The sequence below is a fragment of the Schistocerca piceifrons genome, chromosome 3 (genome assembly GCF_021461385.2).
Source record: "Schistocerca piceifrons isolate TAMUIC-IGC-003096 chromosome 3, iqSchPice1.1, whole genome shotgun sequence".
Taxonomy (NCBI): Eukaryota; Metazoa; Arthropoda; class Insecta; order Orthoptera; family Acrididae; genus Schistocerca; species Schistocerca piceifrons.
In genome coordinates, this window is record NC_060140.1 from 722,792,405 (window position 1) to 722,806,670 (window position 14,266).

At 43.1% G+C, this 14,266-nt stretch overlaps 1 protein-coding gene across 2 annotated transcripts in view; it reads left to right on the plus strand.

Moving 5' to 3' along the window:
- Window positions 1–14,266, plus strand: part of LOC124788320 (cationic amino acid transporter 4) — a 265,804-nt gene that overhangs the window by 160,394 nt on the left and 91,144 nt on the right. The window lies entirely within an intron of this gene.

The window sequence follows — 14,266 nt, forward strand, 5'->3', positions numbered from 1 at the left end:
AGCCAGCTATGAATACCTTAAGTGAACTTTGAAATTAAAGCAGTGAAATCGAATGATATTACTTTAATGCTGGCGTTTGAATTTCAACGACACTCGGGTTCATTCCGGAAAAGGAAGGGGCCCTGCTTGGTAATGCAATTGGGACAATGAGCAACAAAGGTTCATGCTACGTTGCTGTAATTTAGTGAGAAAAATTTAACAGTTTGAAAAGCTGAGGTCTGCCATACAGTTCTAAAACTTTACGTGCTATCAGTCTTCCTTGTTGGTTGATTGAAGGTTTGAAGTCGTCGATCGAGGAGGTGGCGACAGTCACTCATTGTCGGCCGTCGCTGTTGCAGAAGCTGGATGTTGGCGCGCCCTCTTCTCGACACTGTCTCCAGGCGAAACGGGCTCTTGATGTGTGCCAGCTAACGCTTCCCGTCCGCGACACCATGTCAGAAACTAACAAAGCAAGTCGAGCGCAATTACATGCTGCCAAACCCCGAAAGCGCGGCAACTCGCGGGAGCGTCACACAACACACCTGTTCCACTGCCCTCCTCCAGCCAGACTCTCTCTGCCCGCGCTCCACGCGACAGAGTTAAAAATCCCTTAGATCCTAAATACTTTGGTTCTCCACACGACCTATCGATGTATTCGTTCGATAGCATACTTTTCCCTAGGCCAGACCCAGCGTATAAATACAAATAATATTCACAAAACAAACCAATTATACATCGACATAAATGCGTAAATATACAAATAATTAAACAAAAAAAAATGGTTCAAATGGCTCTTAGCACTATGGGACTTAACAACTGTGGTCATCAGTCCCCTAGAACTTAGAATTACTTAAACCTAACTAACCTAAGGACATCACACACATCCATGCCCGAGGCAGGATTCGAACCTGCGACCGTAGCAGTCGCGCGGTTCCGGACTGCGCGCCTAGAACCGCGAGACCACCGCGGCCGGCCAATAATAAAACAATTACAATATACAAAGACACAGAAACGTCATATCTTCAGGTAACAAAATAAGGAAAAAAATTATAGTACTATAGATGTAAATAGGAGGATATGCATTTCCGGCGTTACACATGGACGTCGGGAGTGAAGTTGCGCATCACGCAGCCTATTGCGCACAGTTTGAGTCGTAACACGACGTCCCGTGGCTGCACGAAAAGCATTATTCAACATGGTGGCGTTGCTGTCAGGGTTCCTCCGAGCCATAATCCGTAGGTAGCGGTCATCCACTGCAGTAGTGACCTTTGGGCGGCCTGACCGGGGCATGTCGTCGACAGCTCCTGTCTCTCTGTATTTCCTCCACGTCCGAACAACATCGCTTTGGTTCACTCCGAGACGCGTGGACTCTTCCCTTGTTGAGAGCCCTTCCTGGTACAAAGTAACAACGCGGACGCGATCGAACAGCGGTATTGATCGTCTAGTCATGGCTGGACTACAGATGAGACGAGCCGTATACCTCCTTCCTGGTGGAATGACTGGAACTGATCGGCTTTCGGACCCCCTTCGTCTAACAGGCGCTGCTCATGCTTGGTTGTTTACATCTTTTGGCATGTTTAGTGACATCTCTGAACAGTCAAAGGGACTGTGTCTGTGATAACATATCCACAGTCAACGTCTATCTTCAGGAGTTTTGGGAACCGGTATGATGTAAAACTTTTTAAATGTGTATATTATTGATAAATAAAGTCTACGTTATATGTATCTGTTGTGTTTATTAAAGTTATGGAAAAATGCTACAAATTTATGCACGAACGTATTACAATGATGAGTAAACATGCCGGGTAGGTTCGAGGAAACATTTCCGCAGAAGCGACTTTCCATTAGGCGCTCCCCTCCCCCCTTCCCCTCTAGCCCTTTTCCCTCGCGCACTTTCACCGGCGTCTGTTGTCGCTGCCAATTTTGATACGGACTCTATACAAATCTAGCACTCTCAGCTTGGCGCTCCAAGCAGCCGCTACTAATTGTGGTGCGTCCGGTGCAGAAATCTTACAGCCGAAGCGCCTCTGGCAACCCTCTCAGCTTGGCAACCCAAGCTGTGGCTTTTGCCGCATGGTTCTTAAACCGGCGCCGGCCAGTGTGGCTTAGCGGTTCTAGGCGCTTCAGTCTGGAACCGTGCGTCCGATACGGTCGCAGGTTCGAATCCTGCCTCGGGCATGGACGTGTATGATGTCCTTAGGTTAGTTAGGTTTAAGTAGTTCTAAGTTCTAGGCGACTGATGACCTCAGATGTTAAGTCCCATACTGCTCAGAGCCATTTGAACCATTTTTGTTAAACCGGGCCTGTCAAGCGCGAGATTGAATTCCGCCTAGCGGCGTTGCGGGCACTTGATACATAATGACAGTAGCGGAGCAGAGACTAATGGGGAAACTTTCTACTGGCGATACGAGTAGCAAATGTGGAAATACACTGGCACAAGCCACAAACAGCAGATTGTTATGACTCGGCGCTTGGGAACGAGCACTTGGGAAAAGTCGAAGCTGGTAAACTGTTCGTGTCCTGCTGTCGTGAATATCGATGGAAGGTGGCTGAAGAACGGTGAAACGATGTGTAGGCGCCAAGTTGCTGGATGTCCGCTCCTCATCACAGGTGTCAAGACCACATGGTTGCCCGCTCTATAAAACAGGATAACAGGTGATCTATGGGACAGCTCACGGCAGAGTACAATGCTGGTGCAGACACACGTATCTCTGAATATACAGTTCAGCGCACACTGTTGAAGAAAGGGCACCGTAACAGACGACCCCTACATCTTCCCACGTTGTCCCGAAGACATCGTCAGTTACGTTTGTAGTGGACACGGTATGCTGGACTTTGGATCATTGGAAACGTGTCCCCTGGTCTGACGAAGATTTTTTTTCTTGTTGCACCGAGCCGATGGTCCTGACCGGACACGCAATCATACATGCGAACGGCTACTCTTAACCACCGCGCCATGGACGCATGCCAGTGGCGGCGTTATTTTGCTGTGGGGTACGTTCACTTGGGCTTATACGGCACCTGTGGTAGTAAGTGAAGGCAACGGGATAGCTGTGGGTCACGTGAAAATTACTGCGAACCATCTGAATTCCTTCGAGCTTGATGTCTTTCATGACGATGATGGCATCTTCCACAAAGGTAACTGTGTGTGAGACAAGGCCAGAATCGTACTACAGTGGTTTTCAGAGCATGACAATGAACTCTCTTTGAAGTATTGGCCACCAAGTTCGCCTGATCTAATCCCGGTGGAATACATTTAGTATGCTATGTGTGTCAGTTCGCCGTCCACATGTAAACGCTGCGCTTGTGGGCACACGATACTCATTAAAGCCTGTACTATGGTAAGTTGACGGGCTTCACCTTATGAGAAAGGATTTATGTATAGGAATTGACCACGTGTACCTGAATGGAGGCAAATCAGACATACACCCACTCTGTAATAACAATGATACGTCAAGCAAGTCCGAAATGCAACTACACGTCAGGACGGACAAGAAACAACACAGAAGATGCTACCAATTTGTTAATAATACGGTCGCCAGCCTAATTAGGCATTAACTGAGTTTCTTCCCTGTACGAGTTGATGTACGTGCTTGCCAAACAACACGTAATAACACTGCATAATATGGTAAATTTTAGAACCAGAAAATCTATTAAACTGATAATTTCACTTTCTGTACTGATAGGATAAACGATAAATACATAACACTACACTATAATGTTTACTACAAAACTTCGTACTGTCTATTGATCTGATTAAAATCGGGCATAGGTTACCCTAGATATAGCACTTTCGAATCACACACACAACGTCAATTTTGATGAAGGTAAAACACTGATAAATTTTGGTTTCTATTTTGGCTTTGACTTTGCTGGTCAAATCAGTTTAGAACACTTCAGAATTCAAATGAAGAAAAAAGGGGTGGGGGGGGGACCCTGAAACTGTTATGATCACTGTATTAAAACAATTAATTACTGAAATCATTATGCCCTCAAGATTTCCAATATATGATTTACTATTCTTTTTGTCTTATTTCCTGCTCATTTAAGTACCATTATATCTGTCTCGAAATAATTAAGCTTCATTACTAAATCAATATCAAAATTATCTTCCAACTTTGTCAGACCTTTGTTATTCGTCTATTCATTAACAAAAAAGTTCTTTAAACATCATTCTAACATAGCTAGGTCTGCAGGTAATTATTATTAACATAAACTTTAATTCTTCATTTCGGGACACTCGGATTGCGCAACATTTGGAAAGGACCCTGGCTAGGTTAGTTGTGAGGATAATTAAATGATAGGACAGTTCTGGTAAAATTTAAGTTGTTATTGGACAGTATGGAACAAAAGTAACACTGGTCCACACGAATACAGTACTAAAAGTTTCAACCTGTTCGTATCGATGCGGCGGTTGGCGGGCGGCGAGATGACGAGGTACGGAGCACACATACAACCACAGCAATGGCTCTTGATGTATCGGCACTTTACATCTTCATAGCGTCGCAATACTTTTCCATTTAGTGCCTATGGAATTTTGCCATGCTGTATAGGCGTCGGAACGGCATATCCGAGGCTCAATGAAACTACGTCTTCCAGGAGAGCCTTCTCGATCCAGGACGTGTTGCTCAGACCAATGCCCAACTCCGACTACCACTGCTGAGCCCGATATGCCGTGCAGCGCACCGCCGTGTGCATTTTCCCGCGCTCGCCTGCCATCCACCTTTTACCGCTCCCCTACAGACAGGGTATTCACCCGAGGTTTTGCATTCTACATATCCTAAACATTGCCTATGTATGGACCAGACGCACAATTACAATTTTAACATCTTACAATAGTTTCAACGTTTCTTACATTTCAATTCTGTTATAATATTGCTTGAAATTTGACATAGACATTAATATTCACATCGAAAATTGTTTACAGTTTCTTTAACATAATGGCATGAAACAAAAAAGAAATGAAATCAGAACATCGATTACACTAATTTATCGAAAATCAGAAGAAAAAATTATTATATGTACAATAGTACAGCATTGTCATTGTTACACATGCCCCTGTTTCCAGTAAATTTCACTAAGTGCAAATTTGATGGCAACACTGAACTTTATATTTACACAGGGGTTCTGAATTTTTGCATGAATATGCCATCATAAAATTTTTGTATCACTAAACTTCCTTTCTCGCACATTATAGAGGTCTATAGTTTTTAATATATCGAGAACATTTACTTATCATTTACTTAAGTGCCTTTAGCACAGTCCATCCTCCTATTACAACATTATTTAAGTAGCAAATTACTCATCATTATTAAATTTCTCAGACAAATAAAACCAAAATTTGGAACACAAACACTTATCTACAAAAGCAGATACAATTACCTATATATACTATAAAACAATTTGTTGCTGCTTGCATTGAATGGCAGTCCATTTCCTTATTTACTAATAAACACACAATAATATTTAAAAAATTCACTACATATACACTCCCGGAAATTGAAATAAGAACACCGTGAATTCATTGTCCCAGGAAGGGGAAACTTTATTGACACATTCCTGGGGTCAGATACATCACATGATCACACTGACAGAACCACAGGCACATAGACACAGGCAACAGAGCATGCACAATGTCGGCACTAGTACAGTGTATATCCACCTTTCGCAGCAATGCAGGCTGCTATTCTCCCATGGAGACGATCGTAGAGATGCTGGATGTAGTCCTGTGGAACGGCTTGCCATGCCATTTCCACCTGGCGCCTCAGTTGGACCAGCGTTCGTGCTGGAAGTGCAGACCGCGAGAGACGACGCTTCATCCACTCCCAAACATGCTCAATGGGGGACAGATCCGGAGATCTTGCTGGCCAGGGTAGTTGACTTACACCTTCTAGAGCACGTTGGGTGGCACGGGATACATGCGGACGTGCATTGTCCTGTTGGAACAGCAAGTTCCCTTGCCAGTCTAGGAATGGTAGAACGATGGGTTCGATGACGGTTTGGATGTACCGTGCACTATTCAGTGTCCCCTCGACAATCACCAGTGGTGTACGGCCAGTGTAGGAGATCGCTCCCCATACCATGATGCCGGGTGTTGGCCCTGTGTGCCTCGGTCGTATGCAGTCCTGATTGTGGCGCTCACCTGCACGGCGCCAAGCACGCATACGACCATCATTGGCACCAAGGCAGAAGCGACTCTCATCGCTGAAGACGACACGTCTCCATTCGTCCCTCCATTCACGCCTGTCGCGACACCACTGGAGGCGGGCTGCACGATGTTGGGGCGTGAGCGGAAGACGGCCTAACGGTGTGCGGGACCGTAGCCCAGCTTCATGGAGACGGTTGCGAATGGTCCTCGCCGATACCCCAGGAGCAACAGTGCCCCTAATTTGCTGGGAGGTGGCAGTGCGGTCCCCTACAGCACTGCGTAGGATCCTACGGTCTTGGCGTGCATCCGTGCGTCGCTGCAGTCCGGTCCCAGGTCGACGGGCACGTGCACCTTCCGCCAACCACTGGCGACAACATCGATGTACTGTGGAGACCTCACGCCCCACGTGTTGAGCAATTCGGCGGTACATCCACCCGGCCTCCCGCATGCCCACTATACGCCCTCGCTCAAAGTCCGTCAACTGCACATACGGTTCACGTCCACGCTGTCGCGACATGCTACCAGTGTTAAAGACTGCGATGGAGCTCCGTATGCCACGGCAAACTGGCTGACACTGACGGCGGCGGTGCACAAATGCTGCGCAGCTAGCGCCATTCGACGGCCAACACCGCGGTTCCTGGTGTGTCCGCTGTGCCGTGCGTGTGATCATTGCTTGTACAGCCCTCTCGCAGTGTCCGGAGCAAGTATGGTGGGTCTGACACACCGGTGTCAATGTGTTCTTTTTTCCATTTCCAGGAGTGTATTTGCTGCCTATTATTCAGATTTGGGCAGTCCATTTTGCATCATTTTACCACATCACCTGTACCACACTTACAATTCTCCATTGACTATTTATCTGCCCTCTTTGATTTTTGGCTGTCCTTTATATTATGACTCATATACTGCCCACTTTGGTTTTTGGCAGTCCCATCTTTTATCTGGCTTACAGCATTTGCTTTTTCTTTTCAACCCTTTTCTCCATACATCTTTACATTTTTAGGACATTTGGTTTACATTTAGAATAAAATGGTTTCAGCATAAGATACAGCACATTTACTGCAAATTGCTCTCTGAGTGTACTTAGGTCACTCACTCCTAGGAACATACAGTTTCAGGTCCACAACGTTCCTTACACCTAAAGGTCTCTTGGATTTTGGGTAGATCAGGTAGTAAGCATTATCGTGTGGGATGTTCTGCATTATATACGGTCCATTATAAATATATTTAAATTTGGAAATTTCATGGTTCAGTTCACTAGTTTTTTCGTGGGTTTTAGAAGAACATATCCCCAATTTTAAATTTTGAAACTTTCAGATTTTTATCATGTCTTTTAGATCTAGATTCAGCTTTTTGCTTTCCCCTTTTTCTGACTAATTCTTTCTTTTGACTCAACCCTAAGCTTGTACAAGGTGGAAACTCTAGTTTTTCCTCGATTAAACTTTTACTTCTGCTGCCTAACAAAATTTCTTCCGGTGGGAACCCAGTAGTTTCATGATGTAAGGTGTTCATGACATTCTCGAAGTCTGATATAAATCTGCCCCAGACTCTAAATCATGCCCCTTCCTGTTTTTTCCGCAATGCACCTTGGTCGACTGTGACATCGTCCCAAGATACGTACCTGAACTATCAACCATTCATATCTGGTGGCTTTCTCGGTTTCTGAAGTTCAAAGTCTTTGCTTACTTGAACTCTTTGCAAAATAAACACTGAGTCATCAGGTGGCTCTTTCTTTCTGTGTTCAGTCTCAACATCTGGGTTCTGTTTTGAAACTTCGTCATCAGTATGTACATTATCGCAATTAGCTGCATTCCCATTATTTTTACTAGTACCGAAATACACGTCATCTGAACTATCGTCAGAATCCGACCATTCTGGATCGCTTTCAGGTTCTAACATAAAAGCTTTTCTGAGACAGGCACTAAGTTCTTCCTCTGCATTTTCATCAGGTTTTGATTTTAACTCAGTATCTTCTTTTGACAAAACGTCCTCATTATCAGCTTTACTCACATCCACTGTTACTTCATATTTAGCGTAATCCTCGTGGACTTCCATTACTCGTAGGTAATTACCTGCCTCTTCCCCACGGTGCCTTTCGGTAACAGCGTGTACTGTTGGCAGATCGTTAACAGAAGTTACTTCCTCGTCAATGCTTAGGATTTCATCCTCCAATTCCTTCCTATCTTTAACCTTCGTCCTATCGGCAGCACGCGTACTTTGCACGGCGCTGTTTACTCTCTCCTCTTCAAATTTGGGCCACGTCACCTTATCGACGTCCCTACTATTTCATTTTCCACTAATTAACCTCCTTGCCTCATACTCCTTCTTAAAAAACCTCCCACTCACATTGCTTGAGGACTTTGTATAGATCGTCGATCTGCACACGCCAATCAGTTACTTCTGCTAATTCATTCTCGCCATTTACTTCATTGCTAACACTGCTAACCGCACCTCTCTGTGTATCCACAGTTTCATCTATTATTTCCTTCGCCACGGAATTACCACTCGTAATGTATTCACCAGCTCTTACGGCAATGTTCGTACCTAATGCTACCCCATTGCTAGCGGCTTCTCTCTGAACAGCTGTTCTGCTAGGCTGGGCCGTTGCCCTCTGATGTTCCACTCACCTGTTAACAAGTATTGCTCTGCGCGGCGAAGATGACTCACCAGCGTTCGCACCTGGCGCTTGTTGCGCAACTACACGTTGCGTCGTTCCACGCCTGTCTCTAACCTGTCTCATAACTTTACTGTCAGTCCGGTAACATTTCTTAAATCGGAGCCGGTATGTACTGTCCGCTTCCGTTTGGCCCGCAACGTTCGCGGAAATCAGTTTCCCGCGTCGTTATTATTTAGCGCGGTGTACCCTCTACCGCGACCTAGATAACTCCCTCTTCCTCTGCCTCTGCCTCTTCCTCTCTGTATCACGTTGACGCGAAACCCTTCGCCGTCATTTCTCTCGTCATTATTGCGAATATTTCTGTTACCAAAATTCTGATAATTGGCACGACTTTCGCGCCAATGGTCTTCGTCTTCGACCCTCTCGAGAAACGCTTGGAAGCTACGATGATTGCTTCCCACATATCTCTTTGAATCTTCTGGAAGCTTTTTATATAGCTCCCATATGATTTCAGAATCGGATCTTCTCCCTCTTAAATGCGTCAACTTTCGGTACCAATATTCGCAGAAATCTTTCAAAGAATTCCTGCCCCTGTTATCACGAAGTTTGGCCATGATAAACTCGCGCCACAAATGATCCTGTTTTTGTTCGGACCAATATTCTTCCGTAAACTTTTGCTTAAATTCTTCGAACGTCATTTGTTCGGTATCCAAATTAATTCCCCAGCGCTTAGCGTCACCTGCTATGGCGCTAATTACTACGTTTATCTTTTCCTGACCAGACAAGTGTTCAGGAAACATTCTCTCCCAATTTTTGATGAAATCCAACGGATGCCATCCGTTATGTTTCTTGGCGGGATTGAATCGTTCCTCACCTTCCAACAGCTTCGTAACTGGTGTGCCATTACAGACAACACCAGGCCTATCTTTGATTTTATTCTCGGGATCGAAAATTTTGCCTTGAATTTTCGATGTATTTTGTTCACACTTTTGTACACATCCGGTAACTTTCTCGTCTAAGTCTCTTTCAGTGTCTGAAACTGCCTTTTTCAACTGTGAGATTCTGTGCTGACATTCGTTTACGATCTCAGTTTTAAGACCGAAAACTTTTTCGTCTACTTTTGTTTCAACCAGAGGCTCTACTTTCTCTTGGATGTTGAGAATTTCAACATCAAACCTACTGTTAATGTTGTCAATTTCCCCCTGCATAGTATCCATATTTTTATTAATTGTGTCAATTTCAAACTTCATAGTATTTGCCACAGAACTTAAATTACCCACTTTTTGCTCTACCTGTTCTATTTGTTTACTAATTTTAATTCCTTATTCTTCGACCTGTGCTTTAAGCTGACCAACTTGTGTTTTAAACTGCTCATCAACGTGTGTTTTAAGCTGATCATTCTGAGTTTTGAGCTGCTGATCAACATGTGTTTTAAGCTGATCATTCTGAGTTTTGAGCTGCTGATCAACATGTGTTTTAAGCTGATAATTCTGAGTTTTGAGCTGGTTATTTTGTGTTTTGAGCTGCCGATCAACATGTGTTTTAAGCTGATCAATCTGTCCTGCAATTTGTTTGGTTAATTGTTCAAATAAGTCGTTCATGCTTAAAATTTTCACGCTGTTTTGTTCTACGAAATTGGAGTGTTCCGATCCTACATCAAAATTTTCTTTCGGTTCTTTCTGTATCTGTGGTGAATCAAACATCTCAGCGGATTCGTTCACGTACCCACTATCATCTACAAAGTCATCCTCTACTTCCTGTTTTATTCCTTGCTGTGTTCGAGGCAATCTCGACATTTCAATCTGTTCGTTTACATTTTCATGATATTGTATGTACGCCAATTGTCTTCCGCTAACGCCATCTGTTATCTGGCCGCGTACACTCCTGTCATTGCCAGCCGCATTTTCCATTACGCTCGGCACATCTACTGTTTCTACGTTCCTGTCCATACTGAACGCAAATTACACCACACTACCGTACTTGACGTTCACTGCTATTTATTTTACTAAATATTATTGCAATTCGTGCCACTGAACATCCACTGTTCGGTATTCACGTTAATTTGTGACCGACAACAACTGGATGTCCTGTCACAGTCGCCACTTGTAAACGCTGTGCTTGTGGGCACACGATACTCATTAAAGCCTGTACTATGGTAAGTTGACGGGCTTCACCTTATGAGAAAGGATTTATGTGTAGGAATTGACAGCGTGTACCTGAATGGAGGTAAATCAGACTTACACCCATTCTGTAATAACAATGATACGTCAAGCAAGTCCGAAATGCAACTACACGTCAGGACGGACAAGAAACAACACAGAAGATGCTACCAATTTGTTAATAATACGGTCGCCAGCCTAATTAGGCATTAACTGAGTTTCTTCCCTGTACGAGTTGATGTACGTGCTTGCCAAACAACACGTAATAACACTGCATAATATGGTAAATTTTAGAACCAGAAAATCTATTAAACTGATAATTTCACTTTCTGTACTGATAGGATAAACGATAAATACATAACACTACACTATAATGTTTACTACAAAACTTCGTACTGTCTATTGATCTGATTAAAATCGGGCATAGGTTACCCTAGATATAGCACTTTCGAATCACACACACAACGTCAATTTTGATGAAGGTAAAACACTGATAAATTTTGGTTTCTATTTTGGCTTTGACTTTGCTGGTCAAATCAGTTTAGAACACTTCAGAATTCAAATGAAGAAAAAAGGGGTGGGGGGGGGGACCCTGAAACTGTTATGATCACTGTATTAAAACAATTAATTACTGAAATCATTATGCCCTCAAGATTTCCAATATATGATTTACTATTCTTTTTGTCTTATTTCCTGCTCATTTAAGTACCATTATATCTGTCTCGAAATAATTAAGCTTCATTACTAAATCAATATCAAAATTATCTTCCAACTTTGTCAGACCTTTGTTATTAGTCTATTAGTTCATTAACAAAAAAAGTTCTTTAAACATCATTCTAACATAGCTAGGTCTGCAGGTAATTATTATTAACATAAACTTTAATTCTTCATTTCGGGACACTCGGATTGCACAACATTTGGAAAAGACCCTGGCTAGGTTAGTTGTGAGGATAATTAAATGATAGGACAGTTCTGGTAAAATTTAAGTTGTTATTGGACAGTATGGAACAAAAGTAACACTGGTCCACACGAATACAGTACTAAAAGTTTCAACCTGTTCGTATCGATGCGGCGGTTGGCGGGCGGCGAGATGACGAGGTACGGAGCACACATACAACCACAGCAATGGCTCTTGATGTATCGGCACTTTATTTCTTCATAGCGTCACAATACTTTTCCATTTAGTGCCTATGGAATTTTGCCATGCTGTATAGGCGTCCGAACGGCATATCCGAGGCTCAATGAAACTACGTCTTCCAGGAGAGCCTTCTCGATCCAGGACGTGTTGCTCAGACCAATGCCCAACTCCGACTACCACTGCTGAGCCCGTTATGCCGTGCAGCGCCCGTGTGCATTTTCCCGCGCTCGCCTGCCATCCACCTTTTACCGCTCCCCTACAGACAGGGTATTCACCCGAGGTTTTGCATTCTACATATCCTAAACATTGCCTATGTATAGACCAGACGCACAATTACAATTTTAACATCTTACAATAGTTTCAACGTTTCTTACATTTCAATTCTGTTATAATATTGCTTGAAATTTGACATAGACATTAATATTCACATCGAAAAGTGTTTACAGTTTCTTTAACATAATGGCATGAAATAAAAAAGAAATGAAATCAGAACATCGATTACACTAATTTATCGAAAATCAGAAGAAAAATTATTACAAGCGCAGCCGATGCAGTAATGCGTTCCAAAGGCGGAACAACACGCTACAACGGAAGTGGTCATAATGGTCATAATGGTGGGGTGATTGGGTGATTTGGTGGGGGTGGGGGATGAGGGGGGGGGGGGTGCAAACAGCGAGGTCCCATCTAATTAGGAAGAATGGTGAAGGAAGTCGGCCGTGCCTTTTTAAAGGAACCATCCCTCCTTTTGCCTGAATCGATTTAGGGAAATCACGGTAAACCTAAATCAGGATGGGCGGACGCGGGTTTGAACCGTCGTCGTTTCGAATGCGAATCCAGTGTGCTAACCACTGCGCACTCTCGCTCGGCGGCCATTACGTTTTGGCTCATTAGTGTAAATATATTTGTCTAGGTCAGCTGGGGCGACATTGCTACAGCAATCATAGGACGATGCCATGGGGTAATTTCATATTTTAAAAAGGCGGTACCAGGCATAGTATCTACACATTGTGTTATTCACAGACAACATTTGGTAGCAAAAAACTTTTACGATCGCCTTCATAGCTCTTTAAAGTACGTAATTCTGAGGTTAACAAGGTGAGAAGCGGTGCACTCACTGATAGATTGTTTCAGAATCTGTGTGATGAGAACGACAAAGATTTCAATCATTTGCTCCTGCACACAGAGCTTCCTTGGCTGTCAAAGGGTACATACCTAAAATGATTTCATAGCCTCTTTGATATAGTTTTGACGTTTTTTGAAAACAAAGCTCAACCGTTGATGGATAATTTACTGGTATTCAAGAGTGATACAGCTTATTTGATCGATACATACAATAAATTTAATGACTTGGATTTAAACAATTTCTGTTTTTGTGTCAAAAAATCCCTTGTACAGAAGACACAGTTCGAGTCAAAACGGTTTCATCTGTTTTCCAATCTTTCTACTGTAGAAACAAATGATGATTCCATTTTAGTGTTTTGACAGCACTTGGACACATTTAAAGAAGATTTTATGAGTAGACTCACCATTAAATGACCGTTCCAAATTGCGTGGTGGAATCTTTCTCTGACTCACAAACATCAGAATTAGCGTTGCCGGAAGAGCTGACACAACTTTCAACGAGTGAAGAGTTAAAATTAAAATTCAGAAATGGATAGCAAGGACTCTGGCTTCATAGGCAAATTCCAATATTATATCCAGCTTTATTGCCTGCAGCAAAGAAGTATTTCAGCGCATTCCCACCATCGTATTTAGCGGAAAGAGGTTTTAGCGTGGTTAGCAAGATAGTTACCAAGAACAGGAACAGAATACTAATCGTAGAGCGCGGCGATTTAAGATTTCTTATGATAAAAATGCCAGCAAGTATTGAAAAATTGGTGTCATTATAGCAAGTTCACTCTTCTAACTAAAATTATTTTTAAATTTTTAAATATACATTTGTCAATGAACCTTTGAGATGGACACCAATATTATTAACATATTTTAATGAAGTAATTTTAAAAATATATCCCTTTTCAGTTCGAACTGCACTACCTGTAAGATGAAAATTGCGAACCATCTGGAATTTGAATACGAATGAAGAAGGGGCACACTCTTGAAGAAGGGGCACCGTAGCAGACGACCCGTACATTCTTCCCACGTTGTCCCGAAGACATCGTCAGTTACGTTTGTAGTGGACACGGGATGCTGGACTTTGGATCATTGGAAACGTGTCGCCTGGTCTGACG